The sequence below is a fragment of the Pleurodeles waltl genome, chromosome 11, assembly GCF_031143425.1.
Source record: "Pleurodeles waltl isolate 20211129_DDA chromosome 11, aPleWal1.hap1.20221129, whole genome shotgun sequence".
NCBI lineage: Eukaryota > Metazoa > Chordata > Amphibia > Caudata > Salamandridae > Pleurodeles > Pleurodeles waltl.
The window spans coordinates 695714592-695737101 of NC_090450.1; the positions used below are offsets into that span (position 1 = coordinate 695714592).

The window sequence follows — 22510 nt, forward strand, 5'->3', positions numbered from 1 at the left end:
CAAAGTCTTTTGGCATTTGTACAGCAAAATCTTTTAGCATAGGATTGACATAGTGTCATCCTTGCCGAGCTGTGAAATGACAAAAGCCATTTACCACTCCAGGCACAGTATTACAGCTTTGGATGGGTCAAATACCGTCCAAGCCAACCTGGAATGAGTAAAGCAACCCCTGACACGTGTTTCGCTATCATTAGAGCTCTTCAGAGGGGTATAGCTTTGTCCAGACACAAGGGAGCACCCAGTATAAGTCAAACCAAGGCCCTTTCAGTGACGCATAAATTATGCAAAAAACAAAGGAGAACTCTGGGAAGTTCCCAATTTAGGTGGAGAGCTGCTCTAGTAAGGCTGCCTTCGAGTTTTTGAGAAATCCCAGGAAAGACATGGATTGACTGGGTATAAGCTATGATTTGCTTTGTTTTCTTACCAATCTGAGACCCTAGAGCAAGGCAATAGTTGTGGCCATTTGACACAGACAATGATCTGGACATTGGTCCATAATCAGGATATCCTCTAGGTAGGTGATCAGTCTGATGCCTCTCATTCGCACGTGTTCCACCACCAGGCATAGGAGTTTTCTACAGCACCATGGGGGCCGAAGAAAGGCCTAAAAGTAGCACTAAAAACTCATAAATGTGTTCCTTCCACCTGAGCTGCAGGAATCGGTGATGTACAAAAATAGGGAGTGTTAGATTTGCCTCCTTCAAATCAAGCCTAACCATCCAATTTGTTGGCGGAGGGACATCTCTCTAGAGGTGAACTCCTATTTTTTTGAATGGTGATATACTAGACACTTATTGATTTATTTTAGATTTATCACAGGTCTGAACCCTTTGTCCTTCTTTTGCACTAAGAAAATATTGCTTTAAATGCCTCTGGGGTGGATTACTGACATTTCGGTGCCTGTGAGCTCCATCTCCACTGAGGAGAAGTAAAGGGTTTTGTGGCCAGAAATCTGTTGTGAAGTCCCATAAAACTCTATGTGGAAACCTTGTACAGTCTCTATTAGCCAAGGATCAGAGAAGGTCTCCCTCAAATCGGGCACAGACAATCTCAACCTTTCCCCAATTTTTACTTGGGAAAAATGGATAAGCGTTATCACATAATATTCTCCTTGGGCGTTGGTGTTACCATGGAAACTGCCTCTGCCCCTGTCGGCATCTCTGGAAGGGAAAAAGGTTTACTGTGTTCTGTAGTTCTGTCATCCATTATTTCTTCTTCCTTGCCCTTTAAGTGCTTCTTGGGATGAGCGTTGGTGCCAAACTTGGCCAGCGAAGTGGACCCTGCCTTTCCCAGCCCCGGGCAAAATCTCCTTGGTAAAAAAAGCTTTTTAATGGAGGATTGGACCTTGTCCAAGGCTGAGAAGGTGGCCACAATCTTCCCCAGCTCCTTGATTAAAAAATAAAAATAAAAAATAACACCAAAATAGGTGCCCTAGGCAGTGGCGTCTGCTTCTGATGTAGACAGATCTTTCAATTTGAGATCTATTTTTATTAGAAGAAACCTACGGTGTTTTGCTGACAGGGTGCAGGTCACATTTCCTATCATGCATATTGTCCTATGCGCCCATCCTGAGGCTGACCACGTCTGCTGGCAAAGGATACCCTGAAGGTTTGGGGTCCTCAGCCAATTCTAAAATCTTAGGGAGGGGATCCACTGCGTCTAGGAGCCTGTCTTGACCTGCTCTCCAAGAGTGATCTGTGCCTTTTTTAGGGCTTAGAGGTTGTCTAATCTTTTGGCAATATTATCTGCCTCCTTTTGACTTGGAAAACATTCCGAAGACATTGGATGGAAAATTTTGTCCTGTTCAAACATGTCTTACTGAGATTTTCCATCCCCTGTGGATCCTGTTGAAGATGGTCTGGGTCTCCAGGTTCCGCTGCACCCTGGTTCCTCCTTGGAGGATTGGTCTTCATCATCTGTACTGCCCCTGTCTATTCTGGGGAACCCCACAAGAGTTTCTGGATTCAGAATGACAGTGTCACCAGATTTTTCGGGCAAGGGTGGGAGCCTAAGGATGCATGCACATTCTATATACGATTCACACAGTTTCTTGAATCCTTTAAGGTGCTCTACATCTTTTCTAGGAGCATACTAGGTGGTGCTCAGACAGGATGTAGTCTCCAGGTTGGTCAGCTGATAATTAAGAGGTCATAATGCCCAATTAATGGCCATAATAATGCAGGATGAAATGCCTTCTGAAATAGTGAATCCCTCAAGGAGACATTCCTCTTTGTCCCCCTCCAGGCACTGAGAGTATTCATGGTCACTGAAGGTCTTCAAGGCATGACACTCAAAGGGTCTACAGCAAACAGAATCTCTGTTTATTGCTTCTGTTTCTGTTTGACCAGTTCCCTTTCTAAAAGGCTGTTTCCTGGGTGGTTTGGCGCGGATTGGCACATGCTTTTATTTTGTGCTTTCGAGAAGTACATGTGAAACGTACCTTATCGGCATTCACCAGTCGGTCCGTTGTCCATTGTGGTAGTTTGGTTCCAATGGCTCTCCAAATATCAAGGTGGTGGCAGGGCTCTCACCAGTTGTGGAGTGAGGAGTTGGTTGATAGGCATGAAGGGCTGGACGCATGGCTTGGTTTAGATCGATTCCCTCCAACACTTGCCAAATTACCCCCTTGAGTATGCCCATAAATTGTTGAACTATACCACTGGCTTGGGGCCAAAGAGGTGTACTCTTTTGAAGCTTTATATTGAGTCTAACAAGAAATTTCTTGAATTCTTTGCTATTGAAAGGCGGGCCATTGTTAGATTTGAGAATAGTGGGGATGCCCACACTGCAAAGATGTCATCAAGCCACTCGATTACTTTATCATGGGCTGTCGAAGATAAGTCTTCCACTAAAGGAAAACACAAGTATTCATCAGTGACTAACAGGAGATGATGTCCTTTTTCTATAGGCCCAAAGAAATCAACTGCAACTCTCTCCCAGGCATGCGCAGGAAGGTCGGATATTGTCGATGGATGATGCATCACCTTGGGGGATAAACAGTTATAAAGGTGGCAGGCTTTTAGCTCTCTCTCAACTCGTTCATCTAGGCGAGGGAATCACACTCCATCTCTAAAGGCTCTTTTAGTGGCTACAATGTCCTTCGTGGACTAGCTCAATGACTTGCTTTCTCAGGCTCTCAAGTGTGGCAATTATTGAGCCTCTTAATATGATACCCTCTCAGGTGATGGATAGCTCATCCTGTACATTTTTGAACTTTTGGAATTCAAAATCATCAGCAAAACGTTGAATATTTGTCTTCCAAGATTGCATTGTAACGAGCTCTTTCAGGATCAGCACGTCTTTATCTGCTTTGGTAGCAGCAATAATCTAATAAATGGATAGAGGTGCTGGCCCTCACAATGAAGTTGAGATACTCTTCAGCCACTTTGGATGTTGAACTATGGCAATGTAGCACTTGTGAAAAGTAATCTGCAGGGTTTTTGTCTTTCCCTGACTTGTGTACAATCACATAATCATACCCTTGCAGTCCCAATCCCCACCTCTTAAAGCAAGTGGGCACCTTAGCTTTCGTGTTTACAAAGATGGAGAGCAACGCCTGGTGGTCTGTGATGATAGTGAAACATTTTCCATATAAAAACCCATGAAAATGTTTGCAGGCCCACACTACAGCCAGACTCTCCTTTTCAGGCTGAGAGTAGGCACATTCTATTTCAGACAGGCTTCTACTGGCATATGCCACAATGTATCTCTGGGGTTTCGGATAACCATTGTGTTGAGCAAGGATTGCCCCCAGCCCCACTGGGCTTGCACCTCTTGTTATCTCAGTATATAACTTGGGGTCAAAACAGGCCATTTCAGTTGCATTCTCAAACTCATGTTTTATTTTTTTTAAACTATGATCGCATTCAGGAGACCACTGAAATGGGTAATTCTGCTTTGTATGGTATCTCAATGGGGCACTCACCGTAGGAAAGTCACAAATGTACCTTGAGCAATAACAGGTCATGCCTAAGAAGCATCGTAGCATGGTTACATCTAGTGGGGGGCAGGTAGATGATAGTGCTTACACCATATCTGGGTTAGGAGTCATTTCCCATCAGAGAATATGGGTCCAAAGAATTTAAGTTTGGTTTTGTGAAACTCACATTTTGCTGCATTCAAAGTGAGAGCTGCATCAGCAAGTAATTGGTAGACTTGTGTAAGAGCCTTGCCATGCTCCTTTTGTGTTGCCCCAAATGCCAGTATGTCACCACTGTATTTGAGGACATGCGTAACAGCTTGAATAACTCTGTGAATAACATCCTGATAAATCTCCGCAGCCAAGATACTCAAAAACACAGTCTTTTGTATCTAAACAAACCATCATGAATCAAAAAAGTAGTAATGTGCCTATAGTTCTCTTCTAGCTCGAGTTGATGGTATCTTATGTTCAGATCAAGACGGGACAAGATTTTGGCTCCATTTAGCTGCATGACCATGGCTGCTATGTGGGGACCAGGATTTCTTTCTGTCTCAATTGCTTTGTTGGCCTTGTGCATATCAACACAAATACGCACTGCACTTTTGTGGCACCTCAACTATGGGCAAAACCCATGGCGTAGAACTGGTGGAGCATTCAATTATGTCATGATTCTACAGTGTTTTGAGTGCTTTCTTCATGGCTGCTTGTGTGTGAAAAGCAAGTCTGCGGTGCCATTGGGCTACAGGGCGAATGTCCTCATTGATATTAAGTTGCACTTTCACCTTCTTGAGTCTTCCTGAGACACGAAAGAACGATGGTAAATGACTCACAATTTCATCCTGAGCATGAATGTTGTAGTTGAGAGATATCAGTCCCATAGGAGCAGCAGTGGCAAAACCAAATAGACGTGCACTAGAGGACGTTCCCTGATGAACATGAATTGGTGATTGCACGGACATCATCTGATGTCGCAAGGTTGCTGTAAATGACCCTTGACTCTGTAACGGTATAGAAGCAGCCCACGCAAATACATTTGTTTTGACGGAGTGTGGCATGGCACAGGAGACAGGAATTTGACCCTTTCTCCTGGACTGATATTAATCAATGCACCATTGTCTATAATGAAGGTTATAGGGTGACTATTCGCCTTCAATGTAATTTTAGGAGTGTCCAAATTAATGTTGTCGCTTCGTTTGCCAATTCTTTTTTTACTCTTGTTTTGTAAATATCTTTATTTGGGTTTGATTCATACGTGATACTATCAAACAGTACATGGAGGCACAAACACGCACCCAACGATAACTACTAAACAGTAAAGGAGGCCTGAACACACTCACACCTACCCCCCCCCCCCAAATAAATTAGTAAAATAGGCAGCAATATGACCCTGTAATAAAAAAGATGAACTACATTAATGGATAGGACAACACTTCTGCATATACTGCAACAATGGGTTATGTCAAGGGAGTTTAGCCTCCAATGAGAAATGTATGTCGGAGTGTCTCAACCACCCCCCATGATCTTGTGAAATTTGTGTGGGCACCCCTACTCTTGTAGATGACCCTCTCGGCTGCCATGTAAAGGTCTATCCCTCTCTTCCATTTTTGCAGGGTCAGGGCCTCAGGTGCCCCCCAATAACATGCTATGTCTCATGTAGCCACCACTAGCCCTAGTTTACAGAAAGGAGTTATGCCCTGAGAATATCTATGTCTCCCAGCACACCCAGCAGGACGTATTTGGGATCAAGAGGGTGTTCCCTTATCACCTGCGATCAGTGCACCTGGAGAGAGTCCGGTGAGGCCTCCCTCCTCATACAGTGCAGGCGGGCTCTATCATAATAAACTTGATGGAGAATTTTGAGCTGTATCTGGTGCAGGCGAGATTTTATTGCCGCCCCTCTCTGGTGCATCAGGTCTACCTCCCAGTCTACTTCCTAAAGGTCTCCTGCCTTAAAGCACCACCTTTCCCTCAGTTTGCCCAGTTTTTCTGGCATGTGGTTATTAAGTATCTTATATGTGAGAGAAATAGCCTTCGATAGTCACTCCTCCCTCAGCAGCAGCAGCCTACCTTTCAGCGGTGCGAATTCAGGTAGATCCAGCACCCCTAAGCCCTCCACCTGCCATGCGTGTCTCAGCTGGGTACACTTTAGGTATTGATTGCAATGCATGGAGTAATCGCTCCAAAGAGATGCAAATGGCATTACAGCGTCCCCCTCCTCTAGATCCCTTCCATGGGAAATCCCCAGCAAATTCCCAGGCTCTGAATACCTGAAGTTTCCCCATCTTCCTCAACCACAACCTACCTAAAGCGGCTTCATTTGTGTCACCCTTCCCACTCAGCCTATACAGCTGGTGACCCTCCTTCAGGACTCTGGCACCACTGGTTTTACCGGCAGCAGTCATCAGGTGCCCATCTCCCCGTATAGGAAGTGTAGGTATAAAAAACAAAATGTGCACGATCCAATCTGTAGGTAGTATTATCCTGCAGAGCGAATGTCCAGTCATTTACAAGCAACATACAGGCTACCCAGTAGTAGAACCTAACATCAGGGAGGGCGATCCCCCTGTTATAGGGAATACGTTGAAGAGTGGAGAGGACTGTTCTGAGGTGCCCACTACACCAGTGCACAGGTCACCCTCAAGTTTAACAAATGTAGTCTCTGGGATCAGATAGTAGGTATTTTGCAGGGTGTATAATAGTTTTGGGAGAATGATCATTTTTTTAAGTAGCTGCCCTCCCCATCAGGCAAGGGGCAGCATATGTCACCTCTCCACTTCGTCCTGAAATGTCTGGACCACTCCATCTAAGTTTTCCACTGGAGCATCACATAGATGCCCAGTTATTGAAATCCTTCAGTCACTGCCAGGAACTTCTGAAGAAGACTGGTGAGGTCCAACAAGCTGTAGGGGTGATATAGCACAGGCTTGCTCCAATTAATATGGTAGCCTGAATAAGCCCTGTAGGACTCAAAGGTGTGTAGGATCCTAGGGATGGTTGTCTTGGGATCAGTGATGTACAGCAAAATGTCATCAGCATATAGGGATATTTTTTTTTCCTCTGCCCCATCCGTGGCTGAGACTTTAAATCCCATTATATCAGGGTGGGAGTGAATCATGGCTGCCAAGGGTTCGATAGTGAGGGTGAATAACAGGGGGCAACACTGTTGGATGCCCCGCTCTTTCAGAAAAGCTGTTGAAAAAACCCTGTTCACCTGGTCTTTTGCTGTGGGGGATCCATTGTCTATAGCGGGCCAAAACCAAATTGACCGAGTTTCTGGTGAAGGAAGGGCCAATGGATGCTGTTGAATGTTTTTTTTTCTGTGTCCAATGCTAGAAAGACATGGGGATCCTCTCTATGATCAATCTCCGACATCCAATTATGAAGACGAAGAAGACTGAGCGTGGTAGACCTGCCAGGCATGAAACCACACTGGTCCCTATGGATAAGCGGGACAATCACCTTCAGGAGTTTGGACGCCAGAATGGTGACCAGCACTTATACCTCAATATATAAAAGGGAGATGAGGCGATAGAAGCCACAGTTGGTATCTGGCTTTTCATGCTTATGGATCACCACTGTGGTTGCACACTGTAGGTCTGGTGGAAGCGCATTATGGTCCCTTACCTCCTTGAAGCTGTCAAGTATATATGGGGCCAGCAATCCTGAGTATTTTTTTAGGAATTCCACTGGGAAGGCAATGGCCACCCGTACCTCCTTCAGGGTGATATTGCTGTTGAGTGCCAGGCGGTCATCTAAGGGCACCACTGCCAGACCCGCTGTCACAAGGTATTCAGCGATACCGGGGACATCCACCAAAGGGCAGGCCTTCTAGAAGTGGTAACTAGCAAAGGCGTCCGCAATGGCAACATTGATTGAGGAGTCCCCATCTCATCCGTGATGCCGCGTATCAAACAGAATACAGGCCGTCTCCCTTTTACAAAGTCAGGCAAACAATTTGCCCCCCTTTGTCTCCTACATCATATAGGCGATGCTCTTTAGCCAGCAGTTGCCTGTGAACCTCGCCCCCACAGCTAAGTCTTAATATTCCCTCTAGACCACCTTAAGAGAATGCAGGGCATGGGGGGGTCAGTTTGAGTTCCAGGAGAGGCCCAAAGGGCCATAATCCGATGCTCCATGCCTGCTACCTCCGCCACTGCCCCGCGCTTCTTACGGGCCAAGACATTCTGCAATCTATCTGTGAGTACTGTCTTATAGGCCTTCCAGAGCACCACCGCTGAATCCACTGTCCCATTATTTTCTCAAAAATACAACTTTGAATAATTCAGGAGTTCATTAGCAACCTCAGCATCTTTCAGATTCCACGCATTCAGCTTCTTCTTCACTCCCCTAGGACGGCCTCTGCCCCCCATCGCAATCCAAAAAGATGAATGATCCGACAAGCCTTGAGCAAGGTATTCTGCTCTGAGCACTGTGGCCACTTCTACCTCCGGTGCAAAGATATAGTCTAGCCGGGAGAAAAACCTATGAACCCAGGAGAAATATGAATAGTCTCTGCTCTCAGGATATTGCTGTCTCCACATCTCGCAAAGTGCCGTAGAATCCGCAAATATCCCCAAGGGTGTGACCCCTGTCGGGGCAACCACCACTCTCGAGTGATCTGAATCGGGGAGCATGACATCGTTGAAATCCCCTCCCACAACATGGACAGCTGAATCAGCCTAGAAGAGGATGGCCACCATTTGTTCTAGGTTTGGCTGCTGTAGGCAGGGGGTTGCTAATCGGGTTTACAGACATTCTTCCCCACTGAGCCTGAACCCTGACATATCTCCTGTAATGGTCTATCCATGTTCTGGACACTAGCACAGTTTTTGTTTTAACCAGGATCGCCACTACTCTCGAGCCAGGGGTGTACCCCTTGTACGCCAGCAACCGTGTTGGCCCCCCAACCCAGGAAGTGATATTGGGCCCCCTCAAGCACACTGTAGAAAACTGGGTTCTGGTTGCAGAAGCCCCCTCACTTTTAGCTTGGTGTTTGATACAACTTTAACTGAAGTGCACTAGGTTCCTACTAACCAGGTCCCCAGTGCCAGTGTTACTGACCAAAAACAAGACACCTGGTCATTTGATCATCAAGTGGCCAAGCTCTTTAGCACCTCTGTAAGGCCCTAGTAAATAGTACCTCTGGTAACTAGGGCATGGGTACTAAAGGGGGTCCCTAAGAGCTGCAGCATAACTTGTGCCACTCTAAGGGATCCAGCACCAAACTCATGTAGACTGCCACTGCAGGCTGCATGGCAAGGTGCTCCTGAATGCCATGTCCCCTTACACACTGTAATATTTGTAGGTCACCCCTAAAGCAGACCTTACAGACCTAAGGCAGGATGTGTTATATTACTGGTGAGGGCATATAAGCATGAGCAAATATGCCCCTAATATGTATTTGTCGATTCTTATATGTTGTAAGTGAACAGGGAGGGCATTCTTAATGCATGTGCTGGACACTGGTCAATACAAGTTGCCAAGCTACATGATGGCTTCACTGAAAATAGAGATGTTTGGTATCAAACATCTAGTATTAATGAACCCTCACTGACTCCAGTGATGGATTAAGTAATACATGCACCCAGAGGGCACCTTAGAGGTGCCCTCTGGAATCCTACCAACAGCTGGTGGGCTACTTGGCTAGTTCTAGCCAGTTTGCTACCAACAGATGGGTTTCTGACCCCCAGACGTGAGAGCCTTTGCTCTCTGAAGGTCAGGAACAAAGCCTGCTCTGGAACAGACCTGCAAATCTGTATATTAAGGCAGGAAGCTTCAAAGAAGCTCACCACCTTGGGTATGCAGATCTGGCTCTCCTCAGATGGAGAGCTGACCCCCTGCCTCAGGGCCCATTTGGCACCTGGACAGTCTGGAAAATTAGCTATGCAGGAGGCATGTTGCACTTGCGGGCTGGACACACCTCTAGGGTGACCAGCCTGATGTGAACACAGCCTTAGAAATTCCACCATCTTGTCTGTGGTGAAATTAGGAATTCTGGGACAGGGTGATGCCCACTCCCAAAAGGAAGTGGCCATGTAGGGAGTGTAGTGACCCCAAGGGTAAGGAGCCCATTGGCTACTACCCTTAACGCCCCCTAAAATGAGTAGTTAGGGGATCTCCTGATATGAGGACCTGAGATCTTCGGTGGACACAAAAGGAGTGGACAAAGAAGACTGCTGACCTGAGAAGCAAGGAGCACAACCAACTTGGCGCAAGCCCTGTCAGCCTGCCTGCTGCACCCAACCCTTCAGGAGCAACTGACCTTTCTTGCTGTTGCAGCCTACAAGAGACCGGGAGAGCTGCCACTGCTTTGCAAATCGCTGCAGAGAACTCCTTTGGAACAGAGGAACTGCTTCCCTGCATCTGCAGACACTGCTTGTAAAGTCCGGTACTCTGCCCCATTGGCCATTGGATCCTCCGAGGCATCAACGTGCCAGGAGAAGACTGTTTAGAGCTCAGGAGATCAGCCCCACCACTTCACTGATGTTTTGAGATGTAGACCCCACCTGGAGTCTCCCTACACCTACACCTGGTGTATTGAACTCCTTACAACAACCAAGGCTTGTTGGTGGTCCAATCTGGACTCCAATAGAACCAAAGCAGACCTACTAATGAGGGACACAGGACCCATGAAGCCATTCAGGAGAGTGGCCCACTGCCCTGTTTCCCCTCTTCACCAGGTCACCAAAACCCAGAGCAAGTCCCTGACCACTGCGACCTGACGCCTCAAAGCACCTCTGCACCCAAGCCCCACAGCCTGAGTTCAAGGGAGCCGATGGTACCCATGTCTGAGACCCTCTGGAGCTGAACCCATCCCTGGGTTTGGCTAGACTGGACTTCCCCTCGCCACCTGCAGTGTCTTTCTGCAGGCCCCCTCCAACCGTGAGTAACTCCAGCACCGAGCCCAACACCAAAAGACACCACTGCACCTGAGCACCACAGCCCGAGAAGTGGACAAAACCATGTTCCCATGTGCCGAGGTCCTTAAGGGTCAAGTCCCCAATGGGTTCCCCCAGACTGGCCTTCAAGTCCAAGCTTGCAGCAACTTCCAGACCGGACCGTTTCCTACTGAAGTGATTGGGACACCAGACGCTGTAAAACACTTCTATACCCGGATGCCCCAGAGCCTCCTGAGGTGGCCTGTTAGTATGGCCTTGGACCCTGCCCCATACTCACTTTAAGTCCTGGATAACAGTCCCGTAAGTTGCTATGAAGTACCTGAATGCAGTACACAATTTTCTCCCTTAAGATAACATTACTGCTCTCATAAATTGAATTGTCAACTTTTGAAAACTGTAAAAATTCAAAACTCGAGAAGTACTCACCTGATTATGGTGATCCTAGTATCTAAATGTATATAAAAGTATGTTATTTTTTTTAATTGGTGTCGGATTTCTTTATTGAGTGTGTCTCACTTACTTGCCTGTGTGTGTGCCTTACATGCTTAGCACTACACTCTGATATGCCTAAGTGCTTGTCCACACTACTACAAAAGAGAGCATTTGGGGTGTAATTTGTGCCTCTGTAGTTCGTCTGGGGTTTGCTTGGACTCCTTGCAGTGTACCTCATTCTGGTCCACTACATAAAGAGCCAGCTTCCTACATGCATCTCCTGGAGTAGGAAGGTATCAGGCTGCAAACACCATATGCAATGTGTGACCAGGCCATGCTTCACCTTACTGTTTAACCTGTTGACATTATAGTGTATTGTGGGACGTCTGGTAGCCTGTCCTGTGTCATAAGATAACAGCATGGCAGGTGAGGTGTGTTCAAGTGTACCCCTGACCAAACTAACACGAACTAAACCCCTGCATAGAAGCCCTGCATGCTCCCTTTCCATCCCCCTCCCCACCCTCCGTCTTCACAAATAAGAGTAGGAACACAGGTCAACTAGACAACTACTTGTGTGTGAGGCAAGAGAGGTCTGTTGCCCACTCACAAAACCTCAAACACCCAACTAGTGCTCCAACATCTACAGAGCGAAATGAGCAGAGGAAAAATATACCCCCCCAACCCAATTTAGAAAAGAGTAGAAAAGTGAGGATCAGTCCCAAAAAGGCAGATAGATGAAGGTGAAGCAAGAGGGAGGCCACTGGATTCAGACCCAGCTCACAAACCATTTCCCCACCCCATGTGCCCCCTGCTCTGCCAGAGGGAGCTGCACCCTTGTAAAATGACAGACACATTTACCAGTGAAGCGGTCCCAGTGATTGCCACCAAAACTTGCCTACTGGGTCCTAAGCTAGTCGTACAAGAGCATGTGTCAAACTCAGGACCTCTCACATCAGGTCAAGCAGGTCCAAACATGAAAGGCGGTGTGGGCTAAACAAGGGGATGCTGCTTTGTCTCAAGGTCTGGATTGCCCTCCACCACCTCAGAGCCACTGTCCACCAATGTTGCTGAAGTAAGAGGTTCCACAAGTGCCCTGGCTTCCTCCCTCTCCTGCCCCAGGTCTCCAGGTCCAGAGTTACATCCTGTCGCACCACTACCCGGCTGTTTGATGCCAATCTCCATCTGGGTATGACTTTTGGACGTTTTGTCATCCTGTCCGGTGTCCTCTCTGTGACGCAGGCATCCTGTGTACTGGACCATGGGGACGCTCCTTTCCACGGACATCCAGCCAGTCACATACGTCCTCCGGGTTGGTGAAGAAGTGTGCACGACTCCCGAGTAGTATCTTCAGTTTTGCAGGGTAAAGAAACATCTGAGTGAGGTCCATGGCTTTCAGTTTCTGTTTGACCCCCAAAAAGTCTTCCTCTGATGCCTGACAAATTGGGTATAGTCAGTGAATATACAAATCACATGATTGTCGAAGATCGGGTCTCCCTGCCATCTGACCGCCTGGAGGATGGCATTGCTGTCCCTGTAATGAGGAGTTTCACTATTATTGTTTGAGGCAGGCCCCCTGGGGAAGGTGTCATACCAGGGACCGATCTGCCCTCTCCACCACAAAGACCGGTGACAGGTTGGCCGCCGTGATCTTTCCTTTGAGCCACTCTTCCAAGAATAGCTTGGCAGCATTGCCCTTGGCACCCTCAGAGAACTCCACAAAACATAAATTAAACTTCCTTGATCGACCTTCCGCATCTTCAGCATGCATGGCCAGTTTCTGTGTCGTGAAAGCTGCCACTATGGCCTTGAGGGACAGTTCCTCCTGTATCTGGACAACTCATTGTTCTGTTGCCGTAGATTTTTCCGCACCTTTGCAGAGGTCTGCCCTAGTAGGTTTACATTGAGGGGACCGAGTCGATCTTAGCCTGGATGTTGGCACTGAAAGCCTCAATAGCTGACAATATCTGGGCTCCAGTTGGGCCCTGGGGCGCGTGGAGGCCTCCTCCAGCTTTACTTGATGCACCCCCTGTGAGCCCACTGGTGGTAAACTGGTCCAGTTTAGCCTTCTGTGCCCCATGCAGTGCCCTGTCTCTGTCCATTTTGGGACCACGTAGGGACAGACTAGAATTGTTTCCTTGAGCACCAGATTGCCAAAGGGATCGTGCAGCACCTTGTCGCTCTCCACCCTGAAGTGTCAACCACCCACAGGCTGGGTAATCAGGGGCTTGCCTGGGAGATTGCACTTCTAGGATAACTTTCCCAGGGTCCATTCACTCACAACTCAGATCAGTTCAACCTGTCCCAGGGCACTCCCTCTCCGCAATGCGTCACCTCCAGGGACTCCTAGCCCAGCGCAGATTTGTTTCCCTCACACAGCGTCTGCCATAGTGCCACCATGCTCCAGGAGAGACTTGGAACAAAGCGGGTGGCCACAGACTCCAGTCACAGCCAGCATCCCAGGGCCCCCACCAAAGAAGCAGGCCTGTATTTGAAGTTAGTGAATGGGAACGTCAGTCTTTGCAGGATCTGGGAGGGGTGTCTCTCACCCTAATCTGGAGGAGTCCAGAGCAGTTCTTGCCAGACTAGAAGTCGAATCTCTCCAGGGGACAAGGCAAGAGGGCCCCCCGGGCCAATGCAGACAGACTCTGGCACTTATTGTAGAAACCTCTGGAGGCTGCCCGCACCAAGCTGTGGCACTGCAACAGTCTCTGTGATGCATCAAGCAGCTCCTGTGTGATACAGAGGATCTTGCCTGGGCAAAGAGACTAGGTCCAGGGGAATAACGAGCCACCCCAAGTGTGTGGCTGGTGAAGTAGCTCAGAGTGCCAGTTGCACCCAGGCCCAGAGAAGTGAGCTGACATGTCTCCACCAGACAGGTCACTGGCATCTCAGGGAGCAGGCCTGGTCGCAGGGTCACAAGCTTCTGTCGCAACGTATCCTACCACTGCAGTTCAAAGCAGGTCCCCGATAAAAAAGAGCAGTTGACCCTGGGTCGGCGCACCACACTAGGCTAATTAGATGACTATTGCGCTACAGCAGGGGTGGCCTCTGGTTCAATGAAAGGTTGCACCACGCAACTTCTCCAGGGCGGGTGGCGCAACTGCTGCAAATCAGCCCAAGTCCTTGCCGGAAGGCAGGGGCCGGCCCCAATTAGTGTCACTGTGCTCTTGGGTGTGCAGAGGTCAAAGAAGGCCTGTAGTTTTGGCAGAGATCCAGCTGGAGGGTGGAGCCCCACACTGCAGCAAGCAAGGTCTCCAAAGTTGCATCAGTCGCACTTGGGAATGGCAACAACCAACCAGCATCCTTGCACCAGATTCCAACTTCAAAGGCCTTGCCAAGAGTCCGCCAAGAATCAGAAGGCAGTGTGGGGGTTGCTGGCACTGCAGGGTGGGAGGATGCTGCAAGATAATTCTGAGAGAACAGGAGCTCTGATTTAATACAACCAGTTGGTCATCTTGCCAGCCACGCCCCTCTTCTTTTTTGACTTTTGATCTTCTTTGCAAGCAGCTAATTCTACATGTGCATGTTGTTCCTTAGTCGATCTCAACAAAGCACATCTGTTTTTTTCACTAGTGCTTTATAATGGCGTTCAAGAGCCTTTATGAGTAATGTGACAATGAGCGACTGTGCTTGGTTTCTGCATGCCGTAATTGATGTTGCCTTTTGGCCTTGTGGGTGTGGTGAAAATGCTTCTGGAACCTTCTGGCATCCATTTTCTCTTCTTGCAGTTGCGCATTTGGTTTCTCTTTCACTTTGCAGGCCGTTATGAAGTGTTTTTCTTTCCTGCAGCTTTTGCACGTCTGTCCTATGGCTGGACATTTACCTTCATGGGGAAATGAAAATTGACATCGGAAGCATAACCTTTTGTTCTTCAGAGAAGTTAACTTGTGTACATCTATTTTGTGCTTCTGCTTACATTTCATGGTCGGCGCTGATTCATTATATTCTGTTCCTGCTTCCTCATCAGCAGCTTGTCAATCTGCTTGTTCTTCTGTCCTTGCAGCCATTAGCATTTTCTCTAAATTGAGTGGCTCTCTCAAAATGCATCTTCTGAAGGAATCTGAAAGGCAGCCATCAATGAGTCTGAGGCGCATGGGTTCTTCATCATTAACGTTCGAGAACTTACAGTGTTTGAGAGGTGCATCAAGTCTCTCAACAAATTTATCCATCATTTCACCAGGCTGTTGTGGGGCCGGGTTGATGATGCACCTCTCATCTTCGACATTCAACATCGATTGAACTGGCATCCAATGCTTCTTTTATCTTTTGGTATGATGTTGCAGCAAGTTGGGAGACTTTATTTAGCACGTCTTTCACTCGATCACTGGCAAGGTTTGTCAAATATTTAATGATTTTCTTAATCTTTTCTTCTCCTAGTGCATCTATGAAGTCATCGGACGTTGAACGTTTTTATCCAGGCAGTCTATCTAGCACCAATGTGTTATAATTTGCAGTATTATTAATCGTAGCATTTTGGTTAAACCTTTTAGCTTAGTACTAGGAGAACTATAATGGTACAGCCCTTCCTATCTCCTCCTTACACTGTAATGGTATAGCCCTAGTTTTGGTGAAGCTTGCCTTAGAATGTTGGTGAGGGAGTGCTGACAGGACGGAGCAAAGGAGGAAGCGGCTAGTGGAGACTGAATAAATAACACCCACTTAATGTACATGTCTTTGTGGTATCTTTACATTTATTGGCGACGAGGATGGGATAGGAGTTTCGTTATGCGTCCCCAAACTATGTCAAACGAAGGTGATGGCTTCAAGAATGTAGCCACGCTGAACTTTGAGCTCTCTTCAGATGCCACTGAGAGCAAGTGCTTTGTCTGATATTCAAGGTCATATAGCACTTCACTCACTTGTGCCGGTAAGTACATTTCTGTTTTCATACCTGGTTGTCACTGCCTTTAGTCTGCTTCGTATTGATGATGACTCTGTGTTATGGTGCAGAGCAGTATCTCTTCTTTCGGCCTTACCAGGTTTTTGGTTGACTTTTTCAATGTGATCCTCTTCAGGGCCTTCAAATTCTTCAGTGGCTGTGTATGGGCTGGAGTAGGGCTTAGACCGAGCATATACCAATTGCAGAAAGCTTTGCATCAATGTGGGGTGCATGTGGCATGGACTAGCAGTTTACTGCACATTTGCAAACACTTAGAGAGAGCCCCATGTTTCTTCGGAGTACGTATCCCAAACATGTTGCTAGTTGTTCTAGCTTTCCCAACCCTGGAGCATGAAAATCAACATGCCACATAATGAGCTCTGTAACAGACGCCTTTATTCTGCAACATACTTTTGTGCACTCCAAGCATTGAGTCATAACTTTCATAACCACACCTTAACACCGCCCATCAGTTTATGTAATTTCTGTCTAGAGTTCACAGGGGGCCACAAGGTCCCAAGCACACATTATAGCAAAGACAATTTAGTTTTATATAGCCCACTTGCGTTACTCTAACTTCTGATGAGTGTCACTGTGCAGAGTTGTGTACATGGTTTTTTAAAGCAAGTAGAAGCAGAGTCGCTGATATAAACACACATTTACACAAGCTGTTTACAAACAAGGACAAACTGATGCTCTGGAAAAAGGTAGCAAACTATACTGAAAGGTGGCCACAGTGCTCCTTCTAGATTCTAGAGCAACACAGTGACAAACGGAGAAGCGTGCTGCAGTGATACAGCCCGCTGCGTGTCATCCCAAGTTGATAGAAATCACCCTCGAATTTGGGAAGGACAACCATGTAACTTGAGCGGTCTATTTAGCGTGTTACCGCGCATTTCTAAAAAAAAAAAAATTAACGCTAAAAGAGAACACGCCCAGGATATCACGTGCTGGTACGCTGTTGTTAGGGACGCCAGTGCTCACATTCTGGACTGGCGGCGCATGTGGGATTGGAGCTGGATCTACCGGGTCGACGGCCTATCACTTCCAGGAGGCGGGAAGGCGGTCACTTCCAGGGCAGCTGAGCTGTTTTTCTCAGGGCGTGTCCTTCTCCTTTCTCACCAATTGCAGGCTTTAATAATGTGGCACAGCAAACCCGCCCCCTCTAAGTAGACCGCCTCTCTGTCTGTCAGTTATCGTGTCCTAGCTCACGGATTGGCTCCGCCTGCCTTCGGTTTTTGAGGTAGGTTTGAGTCGCGCTAGGCAAAATAAATCTTGTATCAGAAAATGGGTGCTAAGTAACCTGCTCCTTGGTGGTTCCCGTGTGTTCGTAGCTGCACCACCAAAACATCTATTCCCACCGTATTTTTGAAGCTGAGAGGTACGAAAAGTAAAACAATTGATAAAAAACGATATTTTTTGCTTAAAGGAGGTCGTATTCGCCTAAATTGAGAGTATTGCCAGTTATAATGGGCCGCCGTCTGTTCCATTCCTTAATTAAGAATCTAAATTCTGAGATTGGCAAATTGAATTAGGTTGGCTTTGGTTATAAGAGTACTTCCAATTACAGAAGGAGGAGACTTCAATACCAAACGATTCGTGCAAAGCAAAGCCTTTTCGTTTAAAGGGTACTGCTTTTGGGGTGAAAAACCCGTGTTTTTAAGGGAATGCGGTAAAGGAGTTTTCTGTGTTGGTGTAATGGTTTAGTTCCAGAATGCTTCCTAGTCCTGGAATTGCACTCGGTTTTGGGAAATATTTTTTTGTAATATAACCTTTTCAGGTGAAGTGTAGCCACTCCAGTACTGTTTGTTGTCCTGACCGTTTTATTAGGTATGTTTGTTGTATTTGTATACTTTTCATGGAGTGGTATGTTGAAAATCAACAGAAGGGAGATGGATTGATTAATCCGGAACCCCATCCGTTAAAGCCTTTTTCCTATACTCCTTGGATAATAGGGGGCACCCTGCGTTTTTAGTTCGTGAGCGGTCTGTTTTTTGTGCCTTCTTAAAAATATAGTACACTTGAAACCTTTTTTATATAATATACGTTAACCATACATGCACACTTTGCTTTACGCACATATTATATTTTTCATTTATTCACCCTCAGCCTCTTGTTACCTCTTCTGTACGAATAATTACAGCAATATTCTCCCCACCGTGAATTTGCCAACCTTGCTTCTTTTACATGTTCTTCAGTACTCTATAAGTAGCTCATTTACCACTACTTTAACAGGTGCTGTTTGCACTCTTGGCTCTGGCAGACAAGATTATTCTTTAACCCCCAAAGCCATAAAGTCTACATATATGTTCCCCTCTACCCTCAGCATAGCTTCTCATTTTTGTAAACGGCCATGTTTGCAATTTGCAACCAAACACCAGTCTTGCAGCAACTTTTTGAATATGTCCAGAAGCCCACTGTCTCCTGTGGCCAGGTCCTCCTAAATTGTCTAATATTTGTTTTGTGTGTCCATAGATGTGCAGAGGAGGGGTTAGGGATTTTGATTGCCTGCAGATTATATTCAAAATAAAGCTAGGAGTACAGTTCCAACTGTTTTTAGGTTTCGCTTAAGTCAGCGGAAGCACTTTTGGCAAAATATTTTGTTTAAAAAAATAAATGAATAAATAAAACCGGCTTAAAGCCTGCCCAGTTCTTATCATTGGTTGGCTTCAATGTCACTCCAGTTTCCTAGCTTCCTATTGGTCACCACCTCGTACGTCTTCCAGAGGCTTCAGTGTGAGTCCCTGTAATGGAGCAATGGGCCAAGTACAGCTTTCTGTCTGCCTCTGTGCTTCCAGTAGCCGCAGGCAGTTTTTTTTTTTTTTTTTTACTTTTTCTACACGTTCTTTCTAAGAGTGCATGTGTCTACAGTCCCTTTTGCCCAACCTCCTGCTCTCTCTTGTGTGCTGCTCCCTGCCCTGTCATCCCCCACACCTCCCTCGTGATACTTACCCTCCTCCCGATGTCTGTTGTGGTGCTGTTTCCCCAGCCCTCTTCCCTAACCTCCACCTGTCCACTACAAAAACCAGTGAACAAAACCAAATGTCTTGCAGCGATGCAAGTGCCATTTGGCTTTGTCAAGAAACATACTGCACAGCAGGCGTAGCTGCTGCGCAAAATGACTTAAGGCAAATAAAGCAATATGACTGTCAGTGCTGGTCGCATCATAGTGCTTTTTTCTTTAAGCCATGTTGCACAGCAACTGACATTTCTGAAACAAACATTAACAAAACTAATAGATCCCACATAGGCACAACTTAAATAGGCTTTTACAATGCTTGTTAAATTATTTTTGAAACTTGCTTTGGAGCACATCTGTCTGCAAGACCTAGTGTTACTAATTCTTTAAAATATACGTAGAATGTGCTTTTGGCAACTTGGTGTATGATTTGATTTCCAGGAAGCGTTTCCATGGAAATGCATGAAGGACTATTACTCACCTAAAACACATACTCGGTCATTACCCTGTAATATTCTATTCTTTATCTCCTACATGCATTATACAAAAAGTAATCCTTCTTTTCCTTTTTTTTTCTCCCGTCATTGTCAATGCCATTAGGGCTAACATTAGTGGAATAACTAGCCTTTGTGCATGCAACATCTGTAAACTGCATTTGTGAATGCCTAATGCTTGTGTTTTGAATGTGTTGGCACATTAAAACCAAACCTATTGATTTTGCCAAAGCTCATTGTTTTCTTTAAAAATGACAACTCATTCTACCCATTGGAGCATTAAACCAAACCTTTATCCTACTGGAAAGTAACAAATTATAAATAGACCATTACTCCTACTTTCTTTTATTTTCTGTCTAGTATAAATACAAATAATCAATGTTACGGCACATGGTGCCCCTCAGTGGTCTGTTAAAATTGCTAACGTAACACATAATCTGATCATCTGTCTGGTACTGATGCTCCTGGTTGCCCTTGATTCTGAATTCTAGGGCAAGGCATCCAAATGTCCAATAAGATACTGGAATCCGCACACCTTTGGCAACTTGGACCAACCTTGCTTTGTGAACTGTGTTTAGATGGAGGTCAGTTTGTAGCCCTTAAAGAGCTTTACTGAAAGAAACATAAATCATGCTTGCCCAGCAGTTCTTCAGTAATTCCTAATAATCTCCTACCCCCAAGTTATTTATCTAACCTCTCTTCTCATTGTTTTTGTGCCAAAATGCATAATTTTCGTCTTTGACAGATATATTGTAGGGATCTAAAATTGTCTACTTCCTCAATGTTTGCCATATTTAGCTTCTCTAATAAATACCCCAATACATGTACTGTACATAATGTCAGTGGAAGAAAAGCCTGGTTCATACCGATAGCAAATTCCTAAGAATGGCACTTAGTCTCCTCCTAAGGATATGCCTTGTAGCTTCTTTTCTGGTTAGCCTTTTCTGCTTTTATATTACTTTTTAAAGAGTCTTCCATGTACATTTCTTAAGGTCTTTGTACATTTTAGATTTCTTTTAAGAAATGGGTCTTTACCACAAATTAAATTTACTCTATATGACCCTTTCAACCAATGGTATGGTTGTCTCCAATTTCTCAAAAGGTTATTGTCAGGAAATAAAAACAAGCATTTACAATGCAACAGGTCTCGCGTTTGCTCATGTTAGAGCTGATCGCGTTGTAAACTCCTAACCCGACTTTTCACCTATCGGGCAAAAGTGCATTTATGTACACAACCCGAAAAAGTAAAATTAACTATGTAAAGCGCTCGACTTCTGCCAAGCGAGATCGCGCTCGTAAATTGGAGAAAAAGAAGTCCACGAGCCCGATGGAAAACAGCGAGCCTCGCATGTTTTCTGTACTCGGTCGCTGCGCTCGAGGAGGGCTAGCCACCGGAAAAGGCATGCCGTATGCCTGCCTTCGACTAATGAAAGCAAGCAGATTTTATTAGGCAAGCCCACGAACCAATAAAAAACACTGACGTGAAGTTGACAGGGCTCCGAGCCCTTTTCTAAATACAAAAGCGTCTCACTGCTATGCGCGAGCGCATGCAACGCAGGCTCGACCCTAAAAAAAAAGTTACTGACCGCCATTTCGCAAAAAACTTTTGTTAAACCATAATTAAGAAAAAAACATCATTTCCTACGCCAGGTATACATCGGCAAAGATTTACATCTATAGATATGAAAATGGATAATAGTATGGAAAGAGACACATCCAGATGAGGTTACTCAAGAAGTTTGCATCCCCTTCTTTCTAACCGAAGAGGAGAGCATGTCAGATAAGTAAATGGTATTTAGCAACCTTATGAGGCCCAATCAGTGTGTTGCATGCTTGCCAACAATTCTTTTATAGTGTGACTTGTACTTTATTATTGGCCATTAACATAGCCTGTCCCACATCCCGAATTGTTTCTGGGCTCCTGGTTGTATGTGCTATTGTCTGTATTTCAAATGATTTAGGTTAGTAATGTCAGAGGCATACATAGTCACATAAAAGAAATATTGGGCATGAAAATGAATGCTTTATAAATGGATATGCAGGTTTAAAGTATAGTTTACTTGTTCCTTATATTAAAAAATGTTTAGTTGGTCTTATGGCTTGGAAGAAACGGTAATTGTGCAATTTGTAGTGGAACTAAAAATGAGATTACAAATATTTTGTGCATAAAATAATTGAAAATGAAATCATTGGATGTGGTAAAGATAGAAGGAGCAATTTGATCACAAAAATTGTAATTTAAAAAATGTATTTACAGGGAAATTGAAATAAAAATGAACTAAATATATGTTAATTGTAGACAGCATAAATCGTCTGCACACAATTAGATTAGTGATTTGCAAATTGTAGATAATCCCGTTATAGTAAGGATGCGTAGAAAGCTGCAAGTGAAATAGGTCCTCTTATTAACTCTTCATATGGATCCACAACAGCCGACGTGTTTTGTTACCAATGTGACTTTTTCAGGCTGTAAAAAGTACATAAGAAAACTCACATTGCGATACATGAAGGATGACGGGAATAAAAACCATTTAAAAAGCGATTTAAAAAAAACAACTGCTATATCCACACCACCAAGTGAATTCCAGAGAAAGAGAGGAAAAATAAGAAATAAGAAAATTAAAAATTAAGGAAACATTTATTGTATATGTGCCAGTGAACAATCACAACCGCTTTTGAACAAAGATAGAAGAAAAAGTGAAAATAACATGAAAAAAACCCCGGTGCTTGTGAAACAAAAAGTCTAGTGCAATACCATGTGTACAGAGTCCAAGCATGAGCTGTAACACCGAAGATGCCATGCGAGTCTCATGTAGATTAATAGAATATAAGCTCTGTTAGTAGGGCTGTCATTACCTGACCGGCACCAAGAAAACTGATTAATTTGATGAAAATTTGCCAGAATATTTGTATTTCACCCTTATA

At 45.4% G+C, this 22510-nt stretch overlaps 1 protein-coding gene across 2 annotated transcripts in view; it reads left to right on the forward strand.

Annotated features, from left to right (window-relative positions):
• Positions 1-17365: 17365 nt before the first annotated feature.
• ELMOD3 (ELMO domain containing 3) overlaps positions 17366-22510 on the forward strand; it is a 142007-nt gene continuing 136862 nt past the window's right edge. For both annotated transcript variants that reach the window (XM_069214246.1, XM_069214247.1), the window contains exon 1: positions 17366-17513. The gene's annotated coding sequence lies outside the window, so the exon portion shown is untranslated. The remainder of the gene's footprint in view (positions 17514-22510) is intronic.